Consider the following 25,215-nt stretch of genomic DNA (forward strand, 5'->3'; position numbering starts at 1 on the left):
CAGCCTAGCCATGGGGAACAACCACTGATCCCCCCCGATCACTAGACAAAGCTGCCTGCCACCATAACCACAGGCAACAAGGAACAGAGATATGAGGGTGGGGGTAGTGTGTGTGTGTGTGTGTGTGTGTGTGTGTGTGTGTGTGTGTGTGTGTGTGTGTGTGTGTGTGTGTGTGTGTGTGTGTGTGTGTGTGTGTGTGGCGTATCAGTGTGTAGGAAGGCTGTGTGGCTATAAAACTGTCACACACGTCTGAGCCGCCACCGCCGTATGGACTCACTACTATTATTAACAGCCATGTTGGAACACCAATATGTTTCGGAGAGCCTAGCTTAGTGTTGTACATATGGCACACAGAAAACACACATACTCCATCTCTCTTCAAATAAAAACGTATGGGTTGCCGGATTCCGTAACGGCCATAGCCCCGCCCACATGTGTTGACAGGAAAAAGTGACAGTCCCTGAGCCATGGAGACCGACAAGACCACAGATACAACAAAAGTGTGTGATGTAGGCATATATACAGAAAAACAGATGGCCATCTCTCTCAATGTACACAACATTCCAACACCATCTCTCTCTCCCTTCCTTCTCCAACAAGCATCACCCCCCCTCCTCCTCCTCCATTCCTCCAGGTGATGTGTGGGACCTCCAGTATACCAGGGGGATCCAAGACTGGGGGGGAGGGATGTTGCCACTGTTGTTGTTGTTATTCTGTTGTACACTACTTCCTCTCCCCTCCTCCCCCTTGCGAACCGTTTTCCCAAGACAAAAGAATATAAAGCAGCTAATACATTTGTAGCACTGAAGGTGTGTGTGTGTGTGTGTGTGTGTGTGTGTGTGTGTGTGTGTGTGTGTGTGTGTGTGTGTGCGTGTAGAGGCTGCATTATTTATCGGAGGTAGAGACAGGGGTATCACTCAGTGAGACAGCACACTCAGCTCCCCTAGCGGAGGTCTGGCATCACAGCTAACTACAGCACAGTTCAGGGCCTGCCTCTGTTTCTGCCTATGCATAGCCTTTACAACACTTCCCAACATAGCTACAGCAGGCAGGTCTTCCCTTCCACACTGGCCTGTCTCTGCCTCGGCCTGTTCTTCCCCATGGTGCTAACATGGAGCCCACTTTGTTCTGTTGTCTATGGACCACCAATGGACGGATCACCAATGGGTCACCAACAGCTCTCTGAGGGCAGATCCTTCTCAACAGGCTGGGGCTGATAGCCCATAAACCCAGCTCAGTGTTGGGAGAGGGAACCCACTGTGTACTGTGGAGTGGACCACTGTTTATAACATTTAGCATTTTAGTAATTTAGCAGACACTCTTATCCAGAGTGACTTCCAATTAGTGCATTCATCTTAAGATAGTTAGGTGAGTCAACAACACATCACTATCGTGTCAAGTGCAGGGCTGTATAGGAGCGGATCGCGAGCTTTGAGTTCCTCTGTGTCCACGTCACTAAGGAACTATCATGGTCCAAACACACCAACACAGTCATAAAAAGGGCATGACAACACCACTTCCCCTTAGGAATCATGGAATATGTTCCGGGATTCATCCGATAGCTTTGAGGAATATACCACATCATCCCTACAACGTACGTACATATCCCAACAAGAAGCCATGGATGACAGGCAACATCTACACTGAGCTAAAGACTAGAGCTGTCGCTTTCAAGGAGCGAGACACTAATCCAGGCGCTTATAAGAAATCATGCCATGCCCTGGGATGAACAATACAACAGGCAAAGCGTAAATACAGGACTGAGATTGAATCCTACTACATTGATGCTCATTGGATGTGCCAGGGCTTGCAAACGACTACGGATTACAAAGGGAAGCTCAGCCACGAGCTGCCCAGTGACACGAGTCTACCAGACAAGCTAAATTACTTCTATGCGCGCTTTGAGGTAAGCAATACTGAAGCATGCATGAGAGCACCAGATGTTCCGGACAACTGTGTTATCATGCTCTCTGTAGCCAATGTAAGTAAGAACTTTAAACAACATTCACAAGGCCAGAATAACAGGACGTGTACTCAGAACATGAGCTGACCAACTGGCAAGTGTCTTCACTGACATTTTCAACCTCTCCCTGACCGAGTCTGTAATACCTACATGTTTCAAGCAGACCATCATAGTCCCTGTGCCCAAGAGGCCCAAGTTAACCTGCTTAAATGACTACTGACTCATAGCACTCACATCTGTAGCCATTAAGTGCTTGACTACAGCTCAGCGTTCAACACCATACTGCCCTCAAAGCTCATCACTATACTCAGGACCCTAGGATTAAACACCTTCACATCGACGTAGGCAAGCACTAGGGTCTTGAAGATGATGCAAGCTTTGACTGGAAGCCAGTGGAGTGTGCGGAGAAGCGGGGTGACATGGGAAAACTTAGAAAGTTTGAACACCAAGTGGGTTGCGGAATTCTGAATAAATTACAGGGGTTTGATGCCACAAGCAGGGAGCCCAGCCAACAGAGAGTTGCAGTAGACTAGAGAGGGAGATGACAAGTGTCTGGATAAGGACCTGGAGCCACTTCCTGTGTGAGGAATAATCGTACTCTATGGATGTTGTAGAGCATGAACCTGCAGGAGCAGGGAATGACAGAGTGCTGTCCAGGGTCACGCCAAGGTTCTTTGCACTCTGGGAAGAGGACACTGTGGAGTTGTCAACCATGATGCAAAGGTCTTGCCTTTGGCAGGCCTTCCCCGGAAGGAAGAGCAGCTCCATTTTGTCAAGGTTGAGCTTGAGACAGTGGGCCAACATCCAAGCTGGGATGTCTGCCAGGCACACAGAGATGCATGTCGCCACCTGGGTGTCAGAAGGGGAGAAGGAGAAAAAGTAGTTGAGTGTCATCCGCACAGCAATGATAGGAGAGAACATGTGAGGATATGACAAGAGCCAAGTGACTTGGTGTACGGAGAGAAGAGGTGAGGGCCTAGAACTGAGCCCTGGGAGACACCAGTAGTGAGAGTACGTGGTACAGACACAGATCATCTCCACGTAGGATGCAATCCAAGAGTGTGCAGAGCCTCAGACGCCCAGCCCTGAGAAGATCTGATGGTTCATGGCATCGAAGGCAGCAGATAGTTTAAGGAGGATATGAAAAGAGGAGCGAGAGAGTCAGCTGCGTCAGTACGGCGAGCCTCCTGACACTGAGGAGAGCAGTCTCGGTTGAGTGAGCCGCCTTGACCTGGTTATGGTCAAGAACATCGTTCTGAGAGCGATGGCGAGACAGTTTGACCAGAGCACGCTCAAGTATTTTGGAAATAAAAGAAAGAAGAGATACAGGTATGTCATTTTTGATGAGTTGATGAAGGAAGGGAGGAATGGGAGAAGGCCTCCAGAGATAGTCTAGAGGCGGGAGGAGGGGATTGGGTTGAGCGGGAAGGTTTGTCAAGCGGCTGGACCTCAGTAGTCGCAGGATTTCATCTGAAGAGAGCGGGGAGAAAGAAGTCAAGGCGTAGGGTAGTTCTGTGTGAGTGGGACCAGTGTACTCAATAGGCTGAGTGAATAAGGAGCGGATGTCGTCAACCTTCTTTAGACGACAAAGTGGTTGAAAAAGTTGTCAACAGAGAGGGAGGGAGGAGTGGAGGATTAAGGAAGGAGGAGAAGGTGGAAAAGAGTGTCCTAGGGTTATAGGTAGAAGCTTGAAATTTAGAGTGACAGAAAGTGGCTTTAGCAGCAGATACAGAGGATGGACTGAAAGGACGATAACTAAACTCCCGGAGGACCTCCCCTCAATTTTCACTCAGCTGCCGTAGACAATCTGTAAGCCCGGAATGAGTCACTCAGCCACGAAGAAGGAGGGGAGGGCCGAGCCGGCCGGCCGGAAAGGTGCGAAGCATAGGATGTGGAAAGCGAGGAGAGTAGGGTCAAAGAGGCAGAATCAGTAGATAGAAGGGAGAAGAATTTATCCGAAGGAAGAGAGGATAGGATAGAAGAGGAGAGAGTAGCAGGAGAGAGGGTGAAGATTGCAGCGGCACATAACCATCTGGGTAGGGGCTGAGTGGGTGGGGTTGGAGGTGAGAAAGAGAGAAAGGGAAACAAAGTAGTGATCAGAGACATGGAAGGGGGTTGCAGTGAGATTAGATAGCGAACAGCCTCCGGTGAAGATGAGGTCAAGCATATTGCCTGCCTTGTGACTGGGAAAGGGTGAGGTCAACATAAGAAAGTGGTGAAAAGAAATGAACTGAAGTCAGGCGTCAGGAAGTTAAAGTCGTGATCCATCGTCTTGAAATGAGCTTATCAAGGTGTCGAGCTCATTGAATAACTCTCAAACGACACCTGGTGTACAATAAATAATCGTGTTAAGCTGGAGTGGACAGGTGAAAGTGACTGCGTGGAATTCAATTGAGGAGATAGACAGGTGAGTGGGGAGGGTATCCACTTCAGAGAAATTAGTAGCCTTGTGCCACCACCCTGACAACCACATGCTCTCGGGGACTATGACAGAACACATAGTCAGATGACGAGAGAGCAGCTGGAGTAGCAGTGTTCCTCTGGGTTAATACAGATCTCAGTCAGGGCCAAAAGGTGTAGGGAATGAAAAGCAATACATGCTGAGATTCACTCAGCCTTATTAACTGCAGACTAGCAATTCCGCATGGGTTGTGCGCGTCAGGTACACTAAATTAGACGGGTTGCAGCCATAGGATGGGGTGTGTCTGTAAAACCTACAAAGAGAGAGGAACAAACTGGGATGGGAAACACACACATACTTGCCAAAGCTACAAAAGAGCAAAATGAGATCATCGGAAAATAACTAGGTAAGATTCTCAAGTCAGAGAGCGGTGTGGAGCCTTCCTCTCTTAACTTCCTCAAATAACTTGGCAGAACGTCTTTGTTTCGGCGACAACACTGCTTGATAATACTGCCACTGAAAAAACAGGGGAGACTAAAGTATTAGCACTAATTTCCTAGCAGAGGTGAAAGACTACTCCCCACACTGACTGCTTGGCAGAAGTAAAGAAAACACCCCCTACAATAAAACACACCCACAAATTGGCAAGACTGATACACAAATAGCCCTGAAACTAATCTAAGTCCGCAACGACAATGAAAAATACTGAGTAATCATACTGTTCAAACACAATGATTAAGTAGACTACTAGGTAAAAGACAGAACGTAAATTCAAATTCCCCTTGCAAGACGATACCAATATACTTGCTGCTCTTGTAGGAGCTGATGTCCTTCCAAACCATAGATGATGCACTAAGACTATACCAGAACAGAGAGGTCTACAAGCCAGTCCAGATAGTATAGCAGCTAGTGGGAAGAACTTGTGGTACTAACTCGCTACAACCAACTGGTTAAATGCTACCCAGCCAGGGCCTTGGTGTTTCATTTTGGGTGTTAACTTAACAACCCAATAGTCACTTCTTCGTGCCATGGGAAATAAAGGAATGACAAGTGAAGGAGAGAGTGAGTGAGAAAATGAGAGAGAGAGAGAGAGAGAGAGAGAGAGAGAGAAAAAAAAAATTGAGAAAAAGGGAATTGGATAAAGAGGAAGGGAATCGAGAGACAGAATGTACAAAAAGAGAAACAGAAAGCGAGAGTTGTCATCGAGGGAGGGATGGAGAGAGGAGATGAGGAGGGAGGCAGATGCGGCTCAGTTCACCTCCGCTCTTTCTCTCCCCAGGCTGCTCCACTCTGGGGGTTTAGTCTTTAAGCTGTGGCTCTGCTTTATATTCCCCCAGCCAGCTAGCTAGCCAGTCAGTCAGCCATTCTACAAACAAATCAGCCAGCCAAACAGCCAGCAAGCCATTCAACCAGCCAGCCAGCCAGCAAGCCAACCAACCAACCAGCAAGTCATTCAACCAACCAACCAGCCAGCCAAACAGCCAACCTATCAGACAGCCATACAGCCAGGTAACCAACCGGTAGCGCTGAGCGATTAACCAATTTTAAATAAAAAATTGTGTCTATTAAACAACCAATTAACTTACGGCGGATCAGTTACTTGAATTCCATTGAGTTGGGTTTATTTTGAGGTTAACTTGCCACTTCTCTACAGAAATCAAATAATTCACAAGATAAATGTTATCAAGAACTACACTACACTACATGACCAAAGGTATGTGGACACCTATTTGTCAAACATCTCATTCCAAAATCAAGGGCATTAGTTCAGGCTTTTCCACTAGATGTTGGAACATTGCTGCGGGACTTGCTTCCATTCAGCCACAAGAGCATTACTGAGGTCGGGCACTGGCGATTAGGCCTGGCTCGCATTCGGCATTCCAATACATCCCAAAGGTGTTCGATGGGGTTGAGGTCAGGGCTCTGTGCAGGCCAGTCAAGTTCTTCCACAAACCATTTCTGTATGGATCTCACTTTGTGCACAGGGGCATTGTCATGCTGAAACAGGAAAGGTCCTTCCCAAAAATGTTGCAACAAAGTTGGAAGCACAGAATTATCTCAAATGTAATTGTATGCTGTAGCGTTAAGATCTCTCTTAACTTGAACTAAGGGGCCTAGCCCAAACTGTGAAAAACAGCCCCAGACCATTATTCCTCCTCCACCAAACTTTACAGTTGTCACTATGCATTGGGGCAGGTAGGCTGTCCTGGCATACGCCAAACCCAGATTTGTCCGTCGGACTGTCAGATGGTGAAGCGTGATTCATCACTCCAGAAGAACGTGTTTCCACTGCTCCAGAGCCCAATGGAGGCGAGCTTTACACCACTACAGCCGACACTTGGCATTGCACATAGTGATCTTAGGCTTGTGTGCGGTTGCTTGGCCATAAAAACCCACTTCATGAAGCTCCCGACAAACAGTTCTTATGCTGAGGTTCCTTCCAGGGGCAGTTTGGAACTCGGTAGTGAGTGTTGCAACTGAGGACAGACAATTTTTAGGCGCTACGTGCTTCAGAACATCAGTGGAGGTTGCTGAGGGGAGGACGGTTCATAATAATGTCCAGAACAGAGCATATAGTATGGCATCAAACACCTGGAAACCATGTGGTAATTAACTACAATGACCATAATCCATTGTGCCTGTTCTTCCTGGCCCCAGACAGAGGAGGACACACACAGACGGACACACACAGACCATATGACAATGCACAAGATACACAACAACGAGAGGGATAGAGACAGTTTGTGAGGTAGCTCTACCCAATTGACAGCAGTACTCGCCAATTAGCAGTCTTGAAAGGATGCCTTATTTAATTTAAGAAACTAGTGTGGCGGCAGGTAGCCTAGTGGTTAGAGCGTTGGGTCAGTAACCGAAAGGTTGCTGGGTCGAATCCCCGAGCTAACAACGTAATAATCTGTCATTCTATCCCTGAGCAAGGCAGTTAACCCATTGTTCCCCGGGCATCAAAGACATGGATGTCCATTAAGGCAGCACCTCTCTGATTCAGAGGGGTTGGGTTAAATGCGGAAGATATATTTCAGTTGAATGCATTCAGTTGTACAACTGACAAGGTATCCCCCTTTCCCTAGTAAAATGATTTTGTCAGCCAGCTAGCCACTAGCCAATAGGATAACTTATTCAATGAGAGATAATATTCTGACTGGCTGGCTGCTACTGCCTGCACAGATAATTACTTTATTATTATGGTCCATTATTCCTTAAATTCATCAAATAAAAACTACGTAATATGCACAACTGAAGTATTCTATTAAAGAAAAGTAAGCAATGAGAATAAATGGTGGTTAATAAGCGATAAGAAGTAACGGGCATAACAATATGGGACTCTTATTCATTCTTTTATTCTGTGATATCACAGCATTCAACCCAATGTCAGTGTCAGGAAAAAGGCAGGTGATGGCTGAGGGATCTAAAATGGTTGTCATTATTTCATAATTGCATTTGTTTAAAAAAAAAAAGCGAAATGAAATCAAAAACCGATCATCTTTTATTTTATTTTTTATAATTGCTCAGCACTACAAACCAATCAGCCAGCCAGTCAGTGGGCCAACTAAGGTTCTCGGCCTAGTCAACAACAAAAAACAGCCCCATCTGATTTCAATCGAAAGTGACTGGCTGGCTCTGGTTCAGTCCACCCTGATCTGTCAGTGATTCGGTTCTGAACACAGAGCAATCGACTCGCCTGGTTTGCAATGGCTGATGGCATTAGTCCAATGACAGTGTCTGCATGGTTCCTCACAGATCAATGCAGGAACCCACATGTCCCCTCAGCCCATCTCATTCCTCACCAACAACCAACCCTCCACCCCCTGCCCCCTCACGTCCCACTCTCGCTCCCGTCACCCTGACGTTGCCTCCTCTGCACTCATCTTTCTCTCTAAATCCCCCTCTCATCCCATCTCCCCGTCCCTCTCTCAACACCAACTTCCCAAGCCCCTCTCGTCCCCTCACACCCCGTCCTCCCAGTCCCCCTCTCGCCCCCTTTCCCCAATTAGGGTCGTCTCCCAGCCGATCTCTGGCCATCCGTCCTGCATGCATTGCTTTACCCAGGCCTCTAGCTAACATGACAAAGAGATCTTTAGTATTCACTCTTTCAGATACAGAGTGGCAGGGTCAGCCCGGGTGCAACTTTAAGCTACAATATTCAAAAGATAAATGCATGATGCTACGGGAGAGCACAGTGGATTATGATCAGATTTGAACTATTTTAGTTAGCTTTCAAGGGAATCCAGAAAAAAAATCTAAAAACAAACCCAATAGGATTAGGACTCGTATAGCATAGTTTATCATCCTCAAAGGACATTTTTATTGTTATGACTGATATGGTGCTCAGCAGTGTTCTTCGCTTGGTGAAGTTGACCAATATAGTCTACAGTTTACTGTGAGCTTTCACCAACAAGCCAACCATTTTCACTTGGCCAGCAACTGCACCAGATACATTAATTAAAAACAGAATATACCATGGTATTCTAAATGACATTGAAGACAGAACTCTTAAAATGACACAATGTTCTAATGATAGAATTAGAAGTGTAAAACATGAGGAATAGAACAGAGAATGAGGAGAACAATGGGCAGAGAGAGAGAGAGAGAGAGAGAGAACTGCAGCAGATCAGATCCTGTGGATTGTGTGGCCTGCGAAAAGCAAGGCAGAGCCTGCAGAGATTCCTTTCATTACACTTTAATAGTATGCTGCTGGCTTGCCATCCTGACCTGCGCTCTGTGCCGGTAATAAGAGCGGCCTTCAGAGCCGGACCGAGGCACAGAGCTGGTTTGGGGGGAGGGGGAGGGGGGGGCTTTACAATTGACACGAGGGCGTTGCATTTTCACATTCTCGCACCGTACCGCACAGGCTGAGGGATGGAAGGATTTCACATATTTTTTCCTTTTTTTCTTCCAGCGGTTTCTCACAGCGACCCCTGGGGTGGAGAGAGGCTGGCTCTCTGTCTAGCGAGGCGAAGGTTATTTTGGTTAACAACGCCGCTGGGTTACTGAGGGACTTCTTAAGAAAGTGGAGAAGGTGATATATTGATCCCTTAGCCTCTGGAACCACTGACAGGTGTGTGTGTGTGTGTGTGTGTGTGTGTGTGTGTGTGTGTGTGTGTGTGTGTGTGTGTGTGTGTGTGTGTGTGTGTGTGTGTGTGTGTGTGTGTGTGTGTGTGTGTGTGTGTGTGTGTGTGTGTGTGTGTGTGTGTGTGAGTGAGTGTGTCTGCATATCGTCGTGCATGCGTGCGGTGCACATGGCCACTGCAATAAAAAGAAGGAAGAGGAGTGTGATGGAAATAGTAGTCACTTCTTGGCTAACCTCTGGACCTCGAACACATCCTCAATCTGTAGCCTTCCTCTACCTTTCGCTGAGGCCAGAGAGCCAAGGACAAAATGATGGCCAGAACATCAGTCTCCTGCTAACAGAGATCAGTCTTGCCTTCAACAACCTTTAGGCTATACAGTGACAGAGTGAACCTTTAGGTGGATTAAAACAGAGGGAAGAATATGCCCACAGCTATTGTTATTTTAAATCGAAACAAATGTTGAAAGAGACAATTATGCTACTTGGTATTATTTTGGTACAATTGTACCATCTCCATAATGTTAAAAAGTTTAGGAAGAGATGTATTATCCAAATGTATCACCAGCCGAATAAAGATGACACTTAAGCAACAAGCAGAAAGAGGAGAGAGAGCGGACATTCAGTTACATCCTTACTTTTAGTTTACATCTTTTCTTTTTTGTTTGGGTGAGTGTCATTCCTCTCTGTCTATCATGTACCCTCTTCATATCACAGATGGCTCCGAGAGAGAGAGAGAGCGAGAGCGAGAGAGAGAACAAGAGCATTATGATGCAGAGATTCTCCAGAGAATACATTACCATGTGATTGAGGAACAGTCTCTCTCCTTCCGAGACGCTCTGCTAGTGGGCCAGGAGAGGCTCTCGCTACATATGCCCCAAACACACACATTAATTAAGTAGCAGGAGGTGTGCGTGTGTATGTGTGTGTGTGTTTCAGCCAGGGAGGCAGCCTAAGCGGGTTTCCCTCTTTAAGCTGTCAGCTCCCATCGGGCCCTGCTCCACTGTGAACTCTGGTGTGGAGCTGCTACTAACACATGGTCTATCAGAGGACACGCACACCCACGCGACTGTAATACATACATTGAAGAGATGCAGAGAAGTGCCATCGTGACAGTAGCGCCTAAACATTTGGCAGAAAATTGACAGATGTACAATGGATGAGGTGTACTGGAGACTTCCAGGTCACCCGAGCAACCCTGCTCTTTATCTGGCATCACATCTTCCATAGAAGGACATCAGAAACCCTCTGTTTCTCTGTTGTGAGCTGGAAAGCAATTCAATACCAACCCTGTATGGAGGCTAATAGAAGCTGGTGGTTATACAGCAGAACTGCAACATAGGAGTATTGCAGTGCTTTCCAATAGAGCCCGGCTGTACGGCTATACAGCCGATTACAAACCCATTTTCAGCTGGCTACTTTTTCCACTTTTCAATTCACAAGTCAGAAAGTCTGCAGAGCCCTCTTCCGCTAGAATTAACGACATGCATCTTCTAGCGATCTCTTGATAGGCGTCTGTCAGTCACAATCAGCGATGACAGGGAAACAGCCTGCTGTCTGTCCCGTCTCCAGGATGTGTGGTTGCAGTCTAATTTCTTTACACGGAGGACATTCCATTATTGCGAGTGAACCTGCACGTCCCATACGTAGAAATCAAAATGTTTCAGATTAACATAATGAACTGAACCAGGTGTTATTAAATGTACTAACAATAAGCTTCTGCTGCTCTATACTACAATTGTGCAGGTTCTAGTTTCCACCTTCATCCTTTGCCTATATTAACAGTATTGCAAACATTTTTGATTCCTAATGGTCCTAATGGTTCCTAACAGGTTAACAAAAGCTGTTTGTGTCATGAGATTTTTATGATGCTTTATTATAAATAACAACACAATTGGTGACTTATTTTCTTAATATAGGGTATTGTAGTCAGTTTTAATGAAGAAATTACCAATGATCCATGTTTCAGATTAAAGAATGTATTACCAATTCTTATAAACAAGGCTAACCCTCTTCTGCCCTATGCATAATTCCTAAATATATGCCTAAATAACACACCCAAAATCAAAATAAATGTTCCTGAACTATGTGGACTGCAAGCATAAATGTGGTACCTACAGAGAACAAGCATCTGTGAAACTACAACTGTAGTTGTAGGACGGCAAGGCTGTTCAACCAGTCTTGGCACATTGTAGATCTCAGATAGTTATTTCTAAGTTTCAGCTTACTGAGGGCACGTTTCACCTCCAGCAACTGTTACAGGCATTGTACAGACGATTTGCAGTGCAATGCACACCTCTCCAAAAATGCTCTGGAGCTGCATCTTGTGGATGGCATTTAGGATCTCTGCAGGAGAAAGATGTCGCACTTCCTTTTCAAATCTATCTGTGAGATCTTTGGAGTACTTATTTCTCAATTTGTGACAAGATACACGAATTTGGTTTTCAGTCATTTTCCTAAATGAAAGTATTGGTGAAAACTCCTCGCATATAGCTGCAATCGTGTGAAACCGCGTGTCCAAATGAGTGATTATACTATCCAGAGCCACATAAAAACACTGTGTTGCGAAATCCAATAGGCTGACTTCTGTTCATTTGCCATGTCATCTTCAGTCTCATCAGGGAAACATTTTCTTTTTTTCTGGCGGCTCCTCTGTTCACTGTGAAACGGAGCAGTTCCACCCATTTCATTTGCCACCATGGAGGCTTCTGCCAGAAGAGCGTCACCATTGATTATGCAGAGCCTGTATTTCTTCCTGTAGTGTCTTAATGTGAGCTGCTTCAGTATCCAGAGAAACACTTCCTGACTGAAGAATTAGGCTTCTATCCTCAGTACACTGCAACACTTTTACCCAGAAAGTGAGCAGGAAGATCGCCTTGAAAGACATGAAGTAGCTTTTCAGACGGTAAATGAGTTGCCACTGGTCAGACCACAGCAATACGCTCACATCATCTCGTGTCTGAAAGGCGGTCAAGACAGCAGCCAGTCTTTTCCTTGAGAATGGCCCATCACTCTGGGCTGGCACTGAACAGATTGTAAAGGTGATCCCCACAGCCAAAAAAGGTGGATTCTTCTGGGCACGACTGAGCTGCATGTACACCCACAAGATTAAGAGTAAGTGGAGGCACAAGGTGAGTATGTGGCCAGTGGATTCTTTTCCCTGACATATTTGCACCATTATCAGAGTTTTGACGGCAGCAATCTGCTATGTCAATACCATGCCCTTCCAATGCACTCACAATCATTTCAGAAATTTTAAGTCTTTAAAATTCAAGAATAGGTTAAATTATTTCCCATTCACCTGTTCCCTGAACTTTATATTTGTGTACATATCTCACCCAATAATACATTTAGCTCAGTATGGGAAATGTCTGGAGTTGCATCCAAAATAACAGAGTAATAGATTGCATCTTCTCTTTCATAAAGTACTGTTTTCAAAACCCTTGACCACATATTCTTATGAACCTGTTTTGTCTCTCAGGGCTGAGGTAAAGAGTCAGTCACGCTCCTTTCTTTTTGTCCCTGACTGTAAGTGCTCGCGTAATAGCGGGTCAACAGTTCCAGTAAGCCTAGGTAATGTCCATTATGAACATCATCAAGATTGAGTGATTTACCCTGGAATGGCAGATCCCTAGATGCTAAGTACAGTATCACATCCAAAATCCTTTCTAAAAGTGCTCTGTTTTTATACATTTCTGACTGGATTTGTTTCTGCAGTTGACTGTCTATACCTCTAGCTTTTGTTATGGTATGCTACAGATTTGTCCATTTCCAGTAACAGTTCTTGTGAGACACACCATCCTCATGCTCTGGTAGTTTGTCAGACATTCTCTGCCATTTCACTGATTATATCTTATAGCCATCCTTACCATTCAGAGAACTGGGTGATGGTTTACTTTGCTCACAAGTAAAAATTATACATGGAATGCAATATAATGCCTTTACACTCTTGCTATAGATAAGCCAGTCTCTCTGCACATTTTCTCTCCCGTTTGCTGACTTACTGTACTGTAAATAGTTTGGGAATGGCTTGCCTTCGGAGTCTGGAGGCATGATTTTATACAGTTCTGTCCCATCACCACACCTGTTGGCTAGTCTGCAAACAATAGATAATCTTTCACGGTCTTGTACTTTCTCTGGCCACAGTGTTGGATCATCTAAAACCTCATCTTCCTCACTTAAAATCTGTCCATACTCTTCCTTTCCCTTATTACTTGCTTGTTCAATCTCTTCTGTCACTCCTTCAATGGCACTACTGCTACTCTTTAACTCCTCTTCCTCCTCCCTGCTCTCCTCTGCATCAGAGTCTGTCAGACAGCTTTCTGCTGAGATCCTGCCTACCTGGGGCTCTCTAGGCACTAGAAAGTGAGTAAACAAAGGACATTTTAGGTGTAAATGTTCACTCCTACAAAAGGTTACCATACTAAAAGTCTACTAATGAAAGAAGAAAATCTTTTTTTCATAGTATACATATCGAATAGAATGTATCTAAGTCATCATGTGCCTAACTTTACGATTTAAAAATGGTCGTTATGCTGCTGCTGCAAAACAACTGCCTCACCTCCAAGGTCTGCTCTTTCGACTTGTAGTAAACACACGTTGGGATCTTTGTCTACAGCAGTAGTAGTAGTAGCATGCAGTAGGTTACATGTTAGGTTTTAATTTTAGTCTAGCTAGCTCACAAATATCACACAAATATTGGGGGAAACAGTTATAATAATAGCTAATTAGCTAGCCATAGCTGGTAGTGGTAGCGCATCATCATCGTGTTAATAATTACTGCTCTGACCGAGCCGAGTGAGTCCACGGTAGGCAGCTACCTGAAGCTAGCAAGCTAGCTATATTGGATAGCTAGGCTACTCAAATGGGATGGTTGGGTAGAGATGCCTGATCTGATTATGGTTATAGGTCTTGATTTAATCACACATTTTTTTGGTCTAACATGTTTTAAATGATAAACAAATAATTCTCTAAACATTTAGGGGCCCATGAATCATTCATTTTTTCCCCCTCCTTAACGACGCCCTTGGTCTCATATAATGTGGGAAGTCGAAATCCACTAAGCCTATTGTTTTGTGGCGCATTTATTTTGCTTTCAGGGTCCGACATTAACAGTGCCCTGCTGGACTGGGGCCAGCGAAATCGTGTTGGGATACTGGAACACGTCAGTCACTGGCCCGACATGCATTTTGCATCTGAGCAATATGATTGGCCGTTCATTCAAGCACCACCACGCTCTCGCGAGTCCACTTCTCAAGCAGTACAGAAGTTGCTGCTTTCACACAGCACACGTGAGCTGTGTCCAAAGCAAAAAGAAGCGGACATCGATAAACTTAAAGAGTTTATTTTACGGAAAGTGGTTTAAAAAAGCAAACCTTCAATAGTGAACATACTAGCAATATGCTGGCTACTGTTGATACTACGCCTGCAAAAAGAAAGCAACAAAAATACACCTAGCATTTGCTTTGGCTTGACTACTGTAGCCATTTCGATATCTCTATTGGAAAATTTGTCTTAAAGGGGCAGCATCGTATTTTCAAATCTAGATTAATAAATTGCATTGCTAAATAATAGTACACAGCTTTTTAATGCATATCATAACCAAATGTAACCTATTAATAGCTGAATATACAGATGAAGCATGCCAACCCATGGACCCTTTGCCTTGATGATAGCTTTAAACACTCTTGGCACTCTCTTAACCAGCTTCATGAGGTAGTCAACTGGAATGTAATTTGTGGAATTAAATGCGTTTCACCCAATCCGTTGTGTTGTGACATGGTAGGGGTGGTATACAGAAAATGGCCGTATTTGGTAAAAGACCAAGTCCATATTATGACAAGAACAGCTCAAATAAGCAAAGAGAAATGATAGTCCATCATTACTTTAAGCTATGAAGGTCAGTCAATACAGAACATTTCAAGATCTTTGAAAGTTTCTTCAAGTGAAGTTGCAAAAACCATGAGGCGCTGTGATGAAACTGGCTCTCATGAGGACCACCACAGGAAAGGAAGACCCAGAGTTGCCTCTGCTGCAGAGGTCATCATCATTAGAGTTATCTGCATCTCAGATTGCAGCCCAAATAAATGTTCAAGTAACAGACACATCTCAATATCAACTGTTCAGATGAGACTGCGTGAATCAGGCCTTCGTGGTTGAATTGCTGCAAAGAAACCACTACTAAAAGGACACCAATAAGAAGAAGAGACTTGCTTGGGCCAGTGGAAATCTGTCCTTTGGTCTGATGAGTACACATTAATGAGTACACATTTTTAGATTTTTGGTTTCAACCGCAGTGTCTTTGTGAGACGCAGAGTAGGTGAACAGATGATCTCCGTGTAACTGTCTTGCTTCCGTCCCTCTCCTCGCCCCAACCTGTGCTCGAACCAGGGACCCTCTTCACACATCGACAATAGTCACCCTCGAAGAACCTTTACCTATCGCTCTACAAAAGCCGTGGCCCTTGGCCCTCTAGTTCAAGGTCTCAGAGTGAGTGACCGATTGAAATGCTATTATCTTTCATCAAGGCAAAGGGTGGCTACTTTGAAGAACGTAAAATATATGTTGATTTGTTTAACACGTTTTTGGTTACTACATGATTCCATGTGTGTTATTTCATTAAAAACATGTTTTTTTTAAACCCTTGAATAAGTAGGTGTCCACAATTTTGACTGGCATGAAAAAAACAGAAAATCATATCAGTCAATAATATAAAATTCCCCATTTTTGCTACAAAACCAACTTTATAAGAGCTTTTTATAAAATATAGTTTTTATTTGATTCATCATTCCATGACGTACACGACGGCATTGTTGGCAGAATTGATAGATGTAGTTCAATGATTAATATAATGATTAATATAATTCACCAATACATTTCTTGGTCCAAAAAAATATTGCTATCAGGTTGTAAATCACAGTTGGCCTGGTACATCGTTTGCTGCCTCCATTCAGGATGCACTGTTTCAGTTTCAATGACTCAATATTTTGGACAAAAATGGACGAATGTAACGAAGGCTGGGAGCGTCAATACAATCAAACTAGCAAGTCAGTCATGACGTGGCTAATATGCTAGCATATATATTTATGTATTAAGCTAAAACACAGAGCCTAACATTAACTAGCTAGCTGCTAGGAGGACGTCATGTCATTGGAGGAGTGGGCGAGTGACTGACTTTTTCCCCTCTTATACATTTCTGGTTGCTACACAGCTATAGATGCACGTGTCATTTGGTTAGGTAGCAAGAAATGTGAATCACCTTGCTAGCTAGCTAGCTAGCTATGCTGAACAACTGTTCTCCAGTTAGCATATCTCGTGTTCGCAAATTCACCCAGGCTAGCTATTTACTCCGTTTTCAGAGCACTCATCCAAGTGTGCCAGAACGCAGAATAACTGATGAATTTGCATATGCTCAACACCCGCTGAATGTGGCCTGTGTCAGTAAACGTGTGCAAAAAAAATTATAGTTCGTCACTAATGCTCAATATAACAGGTAAATGGCCTACCCAGCTCTGCCAGGGCGAGTAAAACGTTCAGTGAGGTGTTCTCACCTTTGGGTCTGGAAGTAGCTAGCTAGCAAGCTAGCTAACTTTAGCCAGTAAGCTTGGGTGCATTGTTGGGACACTGCATTCACTGGCAGGCAAGCTGCAGAAGGAACAAGCAGGCTATTCCTCATCGTTTATCAGTGCAATTTTGACGGCCAACTAGCTGAACAAGTTTGAGAGGGTTTATCGATTGTTCCTTCGTTAGATTTTAGCTCATATTGCACTGGCTAGCATTAGTCGTTGATCTCGTCGATGTGCATATAGGGAAACATAACCTACCTATTTATGGTTGTTTGATCAATAGGACTGTAAAGTTTCCAAATATATGAGGACTCCAGTGGCATTTAGCTACATATTTGCTAAAATCCATTCAAGTGTATTGTGTGACTTCTGCTGAATGCATTCTAATGATCTGAAGTCGCGCTGTTGCAACTGCCTGTAAACACACAGTCCAGTTCAAAGTGAATAATGGCAGGCCCTTGTGGCAAATGGCTTGTTTGCATATAGGCCTACTGTACCTCTGATTGGCTATGGCGCACCAGTTTGCATAAACTACGGTCCGAGGTTAATTTACTGCAATGTCTATTAATTGTCCAAATGCAGAGCCACTTTCCAACCTTATATTGCTGTAGAATTTTCACAAATGCCTTAGTATAAGTAATTCCCAAACATTCTAAGAATTTATGAAAATGTGAAAATTACCATATCTCAGTGCTCTCGTCAGACAATATGATAAATAAATTAAATATTCTTCCTGGGGTGTATATGAACAGATTGTAATAAGATTTCATGCTGTTAAAATGCTGTCAGTTGCACTTTAACCTCTTGAATCTATAGGGGCGCTATTTCATTAATGGATAAAAAAAAAATCCCCTTTTTAAGCGCAATATTTTGTCACAAAAATATGCTTGACTATGCATATAATTGACAGCTTTGGAAAGAAAACACTCTGACGTTTCCAGAACTGCAAAGATATTGTCTGTGAGTGCCCCAGAACTGATGCTACAGGCGAAACCAAGACGAAACTTCAAACAGGAAATGAGCAGGATTTTTGAGGCTCTGTTTTTCATTGTCTCCTTATATGGCTGTGAATGCGCAAGGAATGAGCCTTCCCGATCTATCGTTTCCCCAAGGTGTCTGCAGCATTGTGACATATTTGTAGGCATATCATTGGAAGATTGACCATAAGAGACCACATTTACCAGGTGTCCGCCCGGTGTCCTGCGCCGAAATTGGTGCGCAAACCTTAGCTGCAAGTATTTTTCCATGGGATTCAGAGAAGAAAGCAGGCTTCCACAAGCGATATATCAATGAAGAGATATGTGAAAAACATCTTGAGGATTGATTCTAAACAGCGTTTGCCGTGTTTCAGTCGATATTATGGAGTTAATTTGGAAAAAAGTTTGCCGTTTTGATGACTGCATTTTCGGGTTTTTTTGGTACCCAAACGTGATGTACAAAACGGAGCGATTTCTCCTACACAAAGAATCTTTCAGGAAAAACTGAACATTTGCTATGTAACTGAGAGTCTCCCTCATTGAAAACATCCGAAGTTCTTCAAAGGTAAATGATTTTATTTGAATCCTTTTCTGGAATGCTTGTTTTGCAATAGTTCAAAAGCATATTTTGAAAATCTGAGATGACAATGTTGTTAAGAAAAGGCTAAGCTTGAGAGATGGCATATTTATTTCATTTAATTTGCGATTTTCATAAATAGTTAACGTTACGTTATGCTAATGAGCTTGAGGCTATAACTGGATACAGGTTTTTTTTCATAGCCAAACGTGAACAAAACGGAGCGATTTGTCCTACACAAATAATATTTTTGAACAACTGAACATTTGCTATCTAACTGAGAGTCTCCTCATTGAAAACATCTGAAGTTCTTCAAAGGTAAATTATTTTATTTGAATGATTTTCTTGTTTTTGTGAAAATGTTGCTGGCTGAATTCTAGGCTTATAGCTATGCTAGCTATCAATACTCTTACACAAATGCTTGTTTAGCTATGGTTGAAAAGAATATTTTGAAAATCTGAGATGACAGTGTTGTTAACAAAAGTCTAAGCTTGAGAGCAAATATATTTATTTCATTTCATTTGCGATTTTCATGAATAGTTAACGTTGAGTTATGCTAATGAGCTTGAGGCTATATATGGGATCCCGGATCCGGGATTGCTCGACGCAAGAAGTTAAGAACTGAACTACACCATGTCTGGGCCAGAAGAAATGATGTTCAGACCCATAGATTGTTAGCCAGTAAGCTTGGAGATGCACGTGTCATCGAAAAAAGTTAACATTGGAATCTTGCGTGTTTTATATGCAGCCAAGGAGGGGCAAATTCATGTGCTTTAACCTGTTGTGACGAGCAATCCCGTATCCGGGGGCGTAATTATAGCCTCAAGCTCATTACCATAACGCAACATTAACTATTCATGAAAATCGCAAATTAAATGAAATAAATATATTGGCTCACAAGCGTAGCCTTTTGTTAACAACACTGTCATCTCAGATTTTCAAAAAATGCTTTTCAACCATAGCTACACAAGCATTTGTGTAAGAGTATTGATAGCTAGCATAGCATTAAGCCTAGCATTCAGCAGGCAACATTTTTACAAAAACAAGAAAAGCATTCAAATAAAATCATTTACCTTTGAAGAACTTCGGTTGATTTCAATGAGGAGACTCTCAGTTAGATAGCAAATGTTCAGTTTTTCCCAAAAGATTATTTGTGTAGGGGAAATCGCTCCATTTTGTTCATCACGTTTGGCTAATAAAAAACCCAGAAAATTCAGTCATTACAACGCAAACTTTTTTCCAAATTAACTCCATAATATCGACAGAAACATGGCAAACGTTGTTTAGAATCAATCCTCAAGGTGTTTTTCACATATCATTCGGGGCAGTTGACTTTCTCCTCTGAATCAAATGGAAACGTGCATGCACCTGAAGATTACACAATAGTTTCGACGGAGGACACCGAGCGGACACCTGGTAAATGTAATCTCTTATGGTCAATTTTCAATGATATGCCTACAAATACGTCAAAATGCTGCAAACACCTTGGGGAAACGACAGAAAGTGTAGGCTCATTCCTTGCGCATTCACAGCCATATAAGGAGACATTGGAACACAGCGCCTCCAAAATCTGGCTCACTTCCTGTATGAAATTTCATCTTGGTTTCGCCTGTAGCATTAGTTCTGGGGCACTCACAGACAATATCTTTGCAGTTTTGGAAACGTCAGTGTTTTCTTTCCAAAGCTGTCAATTATATGCATAGTCGAGCATCTTTTCATGACAAAATATCTTGTTTAAAACGGGAACGTTTTTCATCCAAAAATGAAATACTGCCCCCAGAGGTTCAAGAGGTTAATGAACAGCAAGCTCAACTAGTTTACAAAAGGTGTCAAACTGACTGAGTAATGTAGATTTCATATCCTTGCCATTCAAAAATCATACAACATAATTATATACTCATGGTATCGCATCGGGACAAGTAAACTAAAAATCTAGTTTGTATTTACGTTATGAAGTCCATCAAGACTTGTCAGATAGTAACGTTTTAAAGTGACGGTGGGTTTGTGCCCATAGACAACATGGTTGCCGTTGATGTCTGGTGAGGACCTGCCTTACAACCTGGCCAACAAGCCCTCAGTCCAGCCTTTCTCAGTCCATTGCGGACAGTCTGAGCACTGATGGATTGTGCCGCCTTGGGCAGTTGTTGCTGCCATCCTGTACCCGTCCCCCAGGTGTGATGTTCGAATGTACCAATCCTGTGCAGGTGTTGTTACACCAGTCAAGATGCTCTCAATGGAATAGCTATAGATCTTTGAGGATTTGAGGGCACATGCCAAACTCTCTAAACCTCCTGAGGGGAAGGAGGCACTGTCGTGCCTTCTTCACGACTGTACCCGTGTTTGGACCATTTTAAGTCTTTAGGGATTTGGACACCAAGGAATTTGAAGCTCTCGACCCGCTCCAATACAGCCCCGTTGTGGTTGAACAGGAAGTACAGGAGGGGACTAAGGTGGGTGGGTGAGGGCAGGGTGGAGAAAAATTGAGATTGCATAATCTATGGATCTGTTGGGGGCGGTAAGCAAATTGGAGTGGGTCTAGCATGTCTGAGATGGTGGAGTTAATGTATGCCATAACCAGCTTCTCAAAGCACTTCATGATTAGGGTTCTTAGGGACAGGAATGATGGTGGTCATCTTAAAACATGTGGGGATTACAAACTGGGACAAAGAGAGGTGGAAATTACTGTGAGTGTGGATGCCAGCCAGATGTTCTTCACATGCTCTAAGAATGCGCCCTGGAATACCGCCGGGACCCGACCGCAGTAAAAGACCTTTCTCACATTGGCCTCGGAAACTGAGATCACCCAATCTTCTAGTTCGGTGACGGCCCTCACACCCGGCACAATGTTGTTGTTGTCATAAATAAAATGCATTGAGTTTGTCTGGTAGAGGCATCGTTGGGCTGAAAACGGTTGGGTCTTTGTAATCTGTAATGGACTGTAGCCCCTGCCACATGCAGCAGGTGTGGGAGCCGGTGTAATATGATTCCACCTTATTCCTATATTGTCCTTTTGCTCAATTGATGACTCTGCGGGGGTCATAGTGGGACTTGTACATATTCCGGTCCTCGGCCATAGCCTCAGGGTTGTCTACGATAGCTCTATGTGCGTTAACCCTATCCTTTAGCACCAATCTCCGTGTTAATCCAGGGGTATTTTATTGGGAAAGCAGCGAACATCGCCAATACATTTGCTAATGAAGCCAGTCACCGAGGTGGTTAGCTCGTCAATGTTAATCAACGGAGTCTCGAAACATATTCCAACCAGTGCTAAAGCAGTCTTGTAGGATAATCTCTGATTCTGGTGACGGAGCGAGTCAGCGAGTCACAGGTACTCCCTGTTTGAGTTTCTGCATGAAATCAGGAAGCAGGAGTACAGAGTCGTCATCTGATTTAGTGAATGGCGGACGAGGGAGGGCCTTGTGTGCTTGCGGGTAGAATAATAGTCTTCTCGGGCTTTATCGCCCCTAGTGGAGTTGGAGACGTGTTGATGTAAGTTGGGCATTCGAGAGTCCCCTTGGTAGCGAATCCGTGATCGGAGGACAGCCATCTTATTATCAAGTGACTGTACATTGACCAGTAGAATGGAGGGAAGGGTAGCCGGGTGTTTCCTTTGTCTTAATCTCACCAGGATACCCTGTTCTTGCCTCTGTACCGCCGGCATTTTCTATTGGGTAGCCCAAAAATTGGGTCGGAATTACAGACAGAGCCCAGGGCAGATGAGTCAAAATTGAAGCCAGAATTTGGATAAGTAACTGCCGATCTGATGTTCAAAGTTTTTGTTGATTGTAAGAAATAATAGTGGATACATTTTGTGAAAATAAAGTACAAATAAACAACAAAATAATCACAAAAAAGCAATAATGGGTCAGAGCTTGCAAAATGGTGGCAATCTGTCCATTATAGTCTGAATTCATTCATTTTCAGTCACTTAAACTGTAAACACGATACCACAACTGGGAGGTAAACTAAAAGTTTTCATTCATTTCACTGCGTGTTTCAGATGAAATAGAGGCATTAGAATTTACCAGAGGCCACCAAAATTGAGCTTGTTCTGCAAAAATGTCTTAACTCAGGGGGGAAAGCCTGGGGGAGCCTGGCTGGCTACTTTTTCTATTTGGCTGACTACTCCATGTGCTTGTAGAAAACACAGGTAGTGTAGCAATGATATAGCCATAGTGAAACAGGCTATAGACTATAAGGTGGAAGAAACTATGAGACACCATGTGACCAAAAGGTCTACCTTGTTTCACAATCTCTGTTCTGTTTGCGGAACATCAGAGTTCCTTACCAGAACACCTCCCCGTTTTTAGAACATAATCTGGTAGAGGACTAGGTTGCCAAGATATACCTGTAGTGCCCTATCCCTTTCCACGACTGCCAAAAACACACCCTCCGCTCCTCTTTCCTTTCCTCGACGCAGTTCTCTCCTCTCCTGCACTTTACTTTATTCTCTTCACTTCTCTCCCCTCATCTCCCACTCCGCCCCTGCTCTCTCCTCCCCTCTACCTCTCCTAAGAAGCGGCCCAGGGGTCAGTGTAATCAGGACCCATGAGCAACAAAGGCCATCAGTTAGATGTCCAGAGGAGTGCCTGTATAAAGGCCAGCTCAGCGGGGCGAGTCTTTCCATTAGGTAGTGCCCCACAACACCCCAGAGAGCGGGCATTGAGGGGCTAGAGACAGATAAACACACACACACACACATTATAGGGCCTTGTCTGACACTGCTGTCAGGGTGCAGTGAAGGGGAAAGACGAGACCCCTCGACACACACAGACGCAGAAGTGAAGACATAAACACACACACACACCTCCTCTTTCCTCATCTCTCACTGCTCATCACCCCGTTACAGCCCTACAAAAACGGCCGTCATAACAGCAGCAACCGTAGCGCTGGCAAGGCCCCTATTCTCACCCCATCACTCCATATGCCTCCCCCTCTCCCCTGCCTCCCACGCCTACGCCCAACTGTCAGTCTACCCCCTGCCCCTGCGTTTCTCTTCCTCCTTCCCCATGTTACCCCATCACTCTCCCCTCTGATGCTCACCCTCCCCGGCCCAGGGATGGGTCCACCAATCATATGGTGTCAGTGTGGATGCTCTGATGCGCCATGGTGTCAGAGATAGACTAATATCTGCTCTGAGAGAGGAGACCCCTGGGACAACAACACTGGCTCTTTCCATTTCTCTACTGACTGAGACCACACTGTCTGTTGGTCTGCCTATTGGTCTCTCGCTCTGCCTCCATCTATCTGCCTCTCTGAGTCTCTCTGCCTCTCTCGCTGTCTGCCTTTGTCTCTCTCTGCTTCTAAACACATACCAAACAGGTGTTAGGGTAAAAACACACAATTGGATTGTTGAATATGTAGCCGTGGTACAGATTTACTCTATAGTAGCAGTATCCAGTACTGTAAACGTTTTACTGCATTTATCTGGGACTAATGTAATAACACATGCAGAAAACTGCTGTTTAGGTGTCATTTGTAATTTCCTGCCACAGCTGCCACTGAGAAGAAATGGGAGAAAAGACAGAGAGGGAGAGACACACAGAGAGGCTATCAGCAGGACTCAGTGCCCTGATAAGTTTGGAGAATATCATCCCTGTGTGTGTGCAAAACAGAGAGAGAGAAACAGAGAGAGAGAAACAGAGACAGAGAAACAGAGACCAGTGTGTGTGTGTGTGTGTGTATGTGTGTGTGTGTGTGTGGACCAGAAGTCCCCACAAGAACAGTAAATGAACAAAATGATGATCAATTGGGGTCAAATGCTATTTGTAGGGGGTTTGGGGTTAAGGTTAGTTTTAGGGTTAAGGTTAGGAGTTAGGGTTAGGTTTTTGGGTCATGTAAAATATTATTTTGAAAGGGACTGAATTGTGTCCCCCCACAAGGTTAGTCATACAAGACTGTGTGTGTATGTGTGTCTCCTATTTTTTAAGAACTTTGGGAGGAGATCTGAGAGGAAACTTTCCATCTGTCTTTTTTTATTTTTTATCCTTCTTACGATTCAAATATATGCTTTAGCCATCTCTCTCTTTCCCCTTCTCTATTCCTCTCCACATGGCAGCTGTAGATGACCAGGACATCAAGAGTCTCAGGGGTTGAGGGAGCAGGAGGGAAAGAAAAAAAAGAGCGAAAGAAACATGGAGAGAGTGAGAGATGGAGAGAGCGTTTCTCACTTCATATTTATCCGCCCTGGCGTGCCAGCCTGCAGCCTGCTCTCCTTTGAGCCTCTATTCAACCACAGAACAGAAAAAAATCCATTCATATTTCCATAATCCACACTCCTGTCTGTCTGTCTGCCTGCCTGCCTGCCTGCCTGCCTGCCTCCCCACCCTCCCCAGGGGTAGACTAACCCCTCCACCCCGATCCTACAACTGTCATTACGCCGGGCAACAATACCAGGCCAAACAAAAGGAGGCCTGCGGAGACTGTTAGCATCTGCAGCCATATGCTGCTACTCTCCTAGAGAAAAGAGGAATGACTGACTGATTGACTGACTGCAGCTCCTCTCCTCACGGCCGCAGCGTGGAGCCACAAAGAGCAAAAGGAGCCCAATTCCTGGTAATGAGCTGTGTGAATAGTATACAGGCCTTTCTGGCTGCCGACGGAAGAAAGGCCATGCCGTCTGCACACAGTCACGCCACGCAATAGC

The 25,215-nt window shown here is 44.2% G+C and overlaps 1 protein-coding gene across 5 annotated transcripts in view; it reads right to left on the reverse strand.

Annotated features, from left to right (window-relative positions):
* LOC135556146 (DENN domain-containing protein 1B-like) overlaps nt 1-25,215 on the reverse strand; it is a 183,880-nt gene that overhangs the window by 96,824 nt on the left and 61,841 nt on the right. The gene's annotated exons all lie outside the window — the stretch shown is intronic.

Source organism: Oncorhynchus masou, chromosome 15, assembly GCF_036934945.1.
Source record: "Oncorhynchus masou masou isolate Uvic2021 chromosome 15, UVic_Omas_1.1, whole genome shotgun sequence".
Classification (NCBI taxonomy): domain Eukaryota; kingdom Metazoa; phylum Chordata; class Actinopteri; order Salmoniformes; family Salmonidae; genus Oncorhynchus; species Oncorhynchus masou.